This window comes from Neoarius graeffei, chromosome 1, assembly GCF_027579695.1.
Source record: "Neoarius graeffei isolate fNeoGra1 chromosome 1, fNeoGra1.pri, whole genome shotgun sequence".
Classification (NCBI taxonomy): domain Eukaryota; kingdom Metazoa; phylum Chordata; class Actinopteri; order Siluriformes; family Ariidae; genus Neoarius; species Neoarius graeffei.
The window spans coordinates 108,925,457-108,934,237 of NC_083569.1; the positions used below are offsets into that span (position 1 = coordinate 108,925,457).

Consider the following 8,781-nt stretch of genomic DNA (forward strand, 5'->3'; position numbering starts at 1 on the left):
CCCTTGGGGGGGAGGGGGGTGCTTGCGCTTGTCTCAGAGCGCGGATCTCCAAACACATGAGAAGCCTATCTTACGCACATATCACGCGGACTCCACACCTCCACACACGCATCGCGTCTGAAGTCATAACTCATCAGGGGAAATCGTGTCCGCATTGGCATGTTCAAAAAACAACCTCGCGTCAACAATGATACCACACGCAAGAAAAAAAAAAAAAAAACAGTCAGGCTACTCAACACATCTGATCCACAGCAGCACCAAAGCATCACTGGAAATCATGTCAACAACCAATCTTCCATTTCAACACGCGTCAACAAACAAATGGCACCACAAACATGAACGAATCGCTCAGGCTACCGATTCCAAACCCACAGCAGACGAATAATTAAATGCATCTTACCTTAAAGCAGAATCGACCACAAAGGAAGTCTGTTGGCACACTTCCTTTCTACTAGTTTGTGTCCCCAACCTGGCAGCAGCAGTCGTTGTCATATCGGTTTATTTTATTTTTGATGTAAACACAACACTTCGGATATGCAAATGCTTCCCGTTACACATGATTGCTATGTCAATAAACATAATTTTGCCAATATTTTAGATACCATCCATCTTCTCCGTCGGTCAGCATCTGTCGGGATCCGATAAAATGATAAATCTTGCCTTGTGTGTTGATGGTTACTACATCCAGGTGCACAACAATATAATGGCATGATGGAAGTCTTGCTGAAAGTAAAAACTTTCTTTGATGGCTATATTCCTTTCGGTGCTTCGCCGTCGTTCCTCGTTGTTGGCTGTGGTAGACTACTGGTAGTACATGTCCAAAATGGCGGCCGCGTTTGTCGTGACGTCACGTGAAAAGGGTCCATACTGACACACATTGGAAGCTACAAGCTGCAGCTAGCCAGCAGCTAAATAACTTTGCAGGTGTTTGTAGCGTTATTGTGCAACGGTTACGCTTATTTATCGTCTTTTCTGACCATACAGTTACAGTACTCATATAACAGCACACACATATATATTAGTTAAGTTCAGGTCTTTTATTTTATGTATTTGTGATCATGTAGGTGAGAGCTGCATTTTCCCGTTGTTTCAGGGTTTGTTTACTGTAGGACTTCCAGGTTCCTGGGTCAAAGGACCCGAACTACGGAGGCCGGGGTGGCTTTGTAGTGCCAGTCTCGGGCACGCGCACCAGCTCGTGCATGGATTGGAGTGGTTTCACCCAATTAACATATGTATTATAAAAAAAAAAATTTATGCATTTATTGTAATTGGGTATTTTGTTTATGCATGGAAGTTCAGTTATTTTTCACATACAAAAAAAAAAATTAATTCAGGGATGCGCAACAGGTGCATCAGTCTCAAGTGAAATGTCAACTGAGTCTCACATTGACCATACATATGATATGTACAGTAAGAATGTGTTAATTTTTTGTAAAATGATTTTAACAATGATATAGCATTTTCTATCCATTTATTGGCCAGTTTCACTATCAAAAAAGCCCAAAGTCCGTCAGCTTCAGGGGGACTTCGCCCCACTGGGGCCCCACCCCCTCCGCCACCTTTTATTTTGAACAGTGGAGAACCCTGAACTACGATATGAAAATGATGGAAAAGGAGTGATGATGAGGACAGATGAAGTGCTAGTAACCTCTCTCTGTGCCTGCAACAGTCCCTCTACGTGGTGCAAAGTCACATGGGACAGAAGAGGACACTGGACTTAACTGGACTGAGATGGACGTACATCTTTATTAGTTCTGAGCCAGTGTGTTAATCTCTGTGATTTTTGTTTTAAATCACTGCAGTCTGACTTTAAAGTCAGAAACTGGGAATGTGGTGATTTTATATGCATCTACAGTGGCGCTTGAAAGTTTGTGAACCCTTTAGAATTTTCTATATTTCTGCATAAATATGACCTAAAACATCATCAGATTTTCACACAAGTCCTAAAAGCAGATAAAGAGAACCCAGTTAAACAAATGAGACAAAAATATTATACTTGGTCATTTATTTATTGAGGAAAATGATCCAATATTACATGTTTGTGAGTGGCAAAAGTATGTGAACCTCTAGGATTAGCAGTTAATTTGAAGGTGAAATTAGAGTCAGGTGTTTTCAATCAGTGGGATGACAATCAGGTGTGAGTGGGCACCCTGTTTTATGTAAGGAACAGGGATCTATCAAAGTCTGATCTTCACAACACATGTTTGTGGAAGTGTATCATGGCACGAACAAAGGAGATTTCTGAGGACCTCAGAAAAAGCCTTGTTGATGCTCATCAGGCTGGAAAAGGTTACAAAACCATCTCTAAAGAGTTTGGACTCCACCAATCCACAGTCAGACAGATTGTGTACAAATGGAGGAAATTCAAGACCATTGTTACCCTCCCCAGGAGTGGTCGACCAACTAATGGCCCTTTTCCACTACCCTTTTTCAGCTCGCTTCAGCTCACTTCAGCCCGACACGGCTCGCGTTTCGACTACCAAAAAACAGCACGACTCAGCTTGCTTCAGCCCTGCTTAGCCCCTAAAACTCGCACCGTTTTGGAGTGGGGCTGAAGCGAGCCAAACCGTGCCGAGTGAGGCTGGGGGCGTGAGCAGACACTCCCCTGTGCACTGATTGGTGAGGAGGAGTGTCCTCACATGCCCACACACGCCCCGCGAGCGCGCTGGGATCTGTAAACACTGCAAACCCGGAAGGAGAAGAATTACGAATTACGAGAATTTCTGAAGCCTTATGCGCCTCGCCTCATCTATACGCTCTTGCCAGTATCTGTCCGCGTTGTCGGTGACAACAAGCCACAGCACCAAGACCAGCAACACTAACGACTCCATGTCCTCCATGTTTATTGTTTACTATTCGGGTCGAGAGACTACCGCTTAAAAGCTCACTGATGTCACTGTTTGCGCTTCTTAACGACATCACCTGACATCCACCCACTTTCGCTAACTCACCCAATGTGTCCACCCACTTCCAGCCAGCACGGTTCAGCGCGGTTGTAGTCGAAATGCAACTCCAACAGCCCCGCTCAGCTCGACTCAGCACGGCACGGCTCAGCCCGACTCAGCCGCGTTGGTAGTGGAAAAGCGGCAAAAGATCACTCCAAGAGCAAGGCGTGTAATCGTCAGCGAGGTCACAAAGGACCCCAGGGTAACTTCTAAGCAACTAAAGGCCTCTCTCACACTGGCTAATGTTAATGAGTCAACTGTCAGGAGAACACTGAACAACAATGGTGTGCATGGCAGGGTTGCAAGGAGAAAGCCACTGCTCTCCAAACAGAACATTGCTGCACGTTTGCAGTTTGCTAAAGATCATGTGGACAAGCCAGAAGGCTATTGGAAAAATGTTTTGTGGACGGATGAGACCAAAATAGAACTTTTTGGTTTAAATGAGAAGCGTTATGTTTGGAGAAAGGAAAACACTGCATTCCAGCATAAGAACCTTATCCCATCTGTGAAACATGGTGGTGGTAGTATCATGGTTTGGGCCTGTTTTGCTGCATCTGGGCCAGGACGGCTTGCCATCATTGATGGAACAATGAATTCTGAACTATACCAGCGAATTCTAAAGGAAAATGTCAGGACATCTGTCCATGAACTGAATCTCAAGAGAAGGTGGGTCATGCAGCAAGACAATGATCCTAAGCACACAGGTCGTTCTACCAGAGAATGGTTAAAGAAGAATAAAGTTAATGCTTTGGAATGGCCAAGTCAAAGTCCTGACCTTAATCCAATCGAAATGTTGTGGAAGGACCTGAAGCGAGCAGTTCATGTGAGAAAACCCACCAACATCCCAGAGTTGAAGCTGTTCTGTACAGAAGAATGGGCTAAAATTCCTCCAAGCCGGTGTGCAGGACTGATCAACAGTTACCGGAAACGTTTAGTTGCAGTTATTGCTGCACAAGGGGGTCACACCAGATACTGAAAGCAAAGGTTCACATACTTTTGCCACTCACAGATATGTAATATTGGATCATTTTCCTCAATAAATAAATGACCAAGTATAATATTTTTGTCTCATTTGTTTAACTGGGTTCTCTTTATCTACTTTTAGGACTTGTGTGAAAATCTTGACGTTTTAGGTCATATTTATGCAGAAATATAAAAAATTCTAAAGGGTTCACAAACTTTCAAGCACCACTGTATGTAACCACACACATACCTTGATGTAATCACACAAGCAATAAATTTGTTTAATGATGAATGTATTTTGATTCAAAGCCAGTCTTGTTGAGTTTCAGTAAAAAGAGTTAACGAAGTTGATTTTACTTCAAAAGAAATGACAGATAGATTGGTCAAGGCATTATATTGTTGTAGAACCTTGAAAACGTGTTAAACCAGAATAAATCCTTGTTTAGAACAACCTTTTTAGTTAGCTCGGGATGGTCTTGGAAATATTGGGAGAGCAAGCCTGGAATGAATCCTTGGATAGTGCAGTATAGTTTTGGAAATTTATCTTTAAGCAAACAAACAAACAAAAAATGACATCAATGCCACGCTGAAAATATTGGTGGAGACAAAGTCTTGAATGGTGAGATGTGTGAACCAATCAGAATTCATTATAGGGGAGAGTGGGGTAAGATGAGCCACTTTTTACATTTTTCATCATAACTACATGTTAAAGCCATTTTTGCTTCCAGTCTACACACCATACCAAATTTCAAAGTGTACTGTTACTATCTGAGCAAAACATAATTGATAAGCTCTTATGGTTAGAGTGATATTACCTCTTGAAAAAAAAAAATGTCACGTGGCTCAACTTACCCCATGCACGGGGTAAGATGAGCCACTGTGTGGGGTAAATTGAGCCAACACAAAACATGTTAGGTTAACAAAGTAAACAACTTTTATTATTAGAAATGCAATCAATGAATCAAGTCAAGTCAATCAAGTGGGGGACAGGGCCGTTGCATAGAGAAGGGGAGATGAAGAGAGAGGTGATAGAACGAGATGGGATAGGGAGGGATAGATAGATGGATAGAGAGAGAGAGATGCGTAGATAGATAGAAAGAGGGATGGTTAGAGAGGGAATGAGAGAGAGATATACTATATTATAGAAATTACTAAAACAGTAGAACAGTGCCAAAAAATCTTATTTCTTTCAGTAGGTTAAAACATTGCTAAAACATGCAGCAATCATTCCATCAATCATTCAATCATTTCATCATTATTCAATGTTCCAAGCGTTCAAATTGCAAGGGAACACCATTTGCCTCTCCCTCCGTGCTGTCCCCCCAACAGTAAAGGGGCGGGGCAATTTTTTCACAATATCCTGTCTTGACAGGACAGCCTTATCTTTCTCTTTGAAGACAAAGGTTGGCTTTCTTGCAGAGCCATGGCATGACCGGCTTCTTTTGACAAATCTTGCCTCTATTTCGAAGACATCCAATTTGATTATCTGGCCAGTGAAGAAATGCACTTTCTTCTTCCCCGTGTATTTTGCCACAACATAATCCCCCACATCTAACAACTGGTCTTCCTCATCTGATGTCATATATATGTTGTTGTCATATATGACCAGTAAATGTGAAAACTTAAGTGTCATCCATATTGGGTAAGCTCAGCCACCAATGGGGTAAGTTGAGCCAGTGGCTCAACTTGCCCCACATCTAATGGCTCGTCTTACCCCGTGGCCACCATTTTGTAGAAAAATGCTAATAAAGGGGATTAGGCTAATCAAAATTATTTTTATTAGCATTCATATCATAGCTTAGAAAGCCACTAACTTAACCCTAATGTGTCTAAATATTATTCTACTTTTGTCTTCTCTCAATCATCTTCACTGTGGACAAACATGGAATTGACTTAGAAAGCACAAAAACACATTTTTTATAAATATCTCCCTCACCTAGTTTGACATGTGGTGCTCCTCTCCACAAGTGTAAGTAAATGGTCCCGCCCCCCTTTGAATGTGGTCACATGGTCACATTTGTTTACTGTTTCTTAGAAACGGGGTGGCTCATCTTACCCCCTGGCTCATCTTACCCCGCTCTCCCCTACTTATCAAGATTTATGCCAGAACACGACAAAATAAGGTACGATTTGTGACTTGGAGTCAGATCACTCTGCAGACTGACTCGGCTTTTATCAAGTGATTTATTAAAAGTCTAAACTTTTCTGCAACCTTTTTGACTTTGAATTATTTTTGTTTGGGGGAATTTCCATGACACAGACACAGAAGAAGAAAAAAATGCCTTGTGTCCCACATTTGGATTTTCGTCTCTGAGAAAAATCCGAGATTTAACGATTTAATTCTGGAACCATCTTGATTGTTGGTTGATTCTGAGTCAGATCACTCGGAGGCTGTAAAAGCCTGGAGACCAAAATAAGTTCATCCTGAAGCATCACCCATTTTGGGGCTATTGCCATTGGTCCATGACACTGAAAGGTATTTACAGCGCAGCATGTATTTCTACAAAACCAAAAGAAGGTTTGTTGGGACTTCGTGTCATTTTCAAAGCCTCAAACTTGCTCCAGATTGAGAAGCAAAACTGATAAACCAAAATGAAATCAATGTCTTTATTAATAATCTGAAGGCCACATAAAGTGTGAGCCCTGACCTGAAGGGTTCTGCTTGCTGCATCTGCTGCTGTAATGATCACTTATTTAGAAATAAATTCACAGAGTTTTAAAAATAAAACAAAAGAGAAATCAGACCCATGAATAAACTTTACCTTTGAGGCAGCAGCAGCAGGAGTCTGTGGAGATTTTCCTAAAGAGGGCCGTGTGGACTCTGAGTTCATTATAACGGGTGAAAAGAATCAGGACACTGGAAGAAGAAAAACACAGAGACTCAGGAGTCCAGAATCTCCACTACCTGTTAACCCAACAGCTCAGGTGGGAAGCTTCACATTAACTCACCTTTAATGATGTTACAGAAAGGATGAACTTAAAAAATCGGTGGAAAAAACGAAGCGTGCACTCTTTCACAAAGCTCTGTATCCTGATCAGTCTTTTTTTTTATTTTGGGAGGTTGGGAAACAACGAATCGGTCCATCACCGCCATCTAGTGTTCTGGAGTGTAGATCAGGAATTCTCGAATTGTCGTTTAAACACACACACACCTTATGATGTTCCACATGTTAAGCAGAGATATTGAAATTGCATATTTCACTCATAAAATAGACAGGATAATGTGCAAGAAAAGCCCAACTACATTCAGTTATTCTCTAAACGGCCATTTGATCTCTAGAATTAATTCAACAAAATATCTTGGAATTACTACACCAGATGCGTTGTGTTGTGATGAACACGTCAATAACATCTGTAAGAAGGAGGTTGTAATCCAAATGTCAAGGACATCGCCTACTGTATCCTGGTGCGTCCAAAACTGGAATATGCTTGCAGTGCCTGGAATCCTTACACCAAACAGAACATCAGCCGAATTGAAATGGTCCAACATCGAGCTGCAAGATTTGTTTTCAATGATTATTCGCATTTCAGTCAGGTTTCACCGTTGATTGTGAACGGTTTTGCGCTCTGTTTTCCGTCGGTGGGGGGTTTATAGCATCAACGAAGCTGACTTTATGTTAGGACTGTTAGGGTGTTTTCACACCTGGTCCCCTTTAAAGGAACCAGACTCAGTCCTCTTTAAGTGGACCAAAAAGTGGACCAACAGAAAAAGAACTCAGTTCTTTTTGTGTTCACACTGTGAATTTATTACAAAGAGGACTGGGTTCTCTTTCTGGTCCAGTTAAAGGCCCGGTCCCACTGGCCGATGGACACAAAACGTATGCAAAAAGGACACAGCGGACGAGCAAAATTTCAGGGGTGGCTCTATCCGTTTTCATCCGCTCCAGAAATGGACAAAATTGGCGAAAATTTGCGAAAACAGAACGGAAAAGAACGGACATGGGTAGTATATAGCGGGGATGTTAAACGCATGTTCATAGGAAGCCTAGCGGATGAAAGCGGATGGAAGTGCATGACAGCTCCGAAGGGGTTACCGGTGATAACTGAGAAGCGGACACATAGCAGAAAGAGCGGATGCATAGCGGATGAAGGGGATGCATCACGTACGCCTAACGGAAACAAAGGGGATGTTGCGCGGATGTATATCGGATGCAGACCGTTCATTGCGCATGCGGGGGGTATGAATTGCGTCTGCTCCGCGGATATAAAGGGATGCAGCACGCACGCCGTCAGCATAAAGCGGAAAGACGTGCTGGCGGCTACATCGATACATCTCTACTACTAGATGATTTTCTCCCCCTTTTTATACAAAATATCGATTGTCCGCTAGGTGTCCTTCTACATACTCTAGACATACTCCAGACATCCTAAATATACGAGATACATCCCAGATATAAACGCTTTGTCCGTTTTGAATACTTTATATACGAGATGCATACGCTTACATCCTTTCTATTTCCGTGCTACTAACGATGAATAGACGTTTCATGTACCTTATCTTTCCTCCCTCTTTCCGTTTTCAGCTGCAGCGGATGTGAGTTGCGAGGATGCCCAGAGGATGCAGAGAGGATACAGCAGACGTTTAACGGATGATAACGGACATAGAACGTTTGTTGCTCGTATATGTCGCGGATTTACATCGTACACGGCGGAAAGTTCATCCGTTCTAAAAGTTTTGTGCAGCTCAAAACTTTTTGCGCGGATGAAATCACAGTGGACGGATGCTCGATGGATAGAGCGTATGAAGCACGTATGCAATGAGTACACAACGGATGCATAGCGTTTTCCAACGGATGGCAAAGATTTTTTTACGTTTTACATCCTCTTTGCATCCGTAAGTGCAGTGGGACCGGGCCTTAAGCTTTGATGGGGC

General features: G+C 42.4%; 1 pseudogene; it reads right to left on the reverse strand.

Annotated features, from left to right (window-relative positions):
* Positions 1 to 7,008, reverse strand: part of LOC132881680 (zinc finger protein 850-like) — a 100,569-nt pseudogene extending 93,561 nt beyond the window's left edge.
* Positions 7,009 to 8,781: the final 1,773 nt, after the last annotated feature.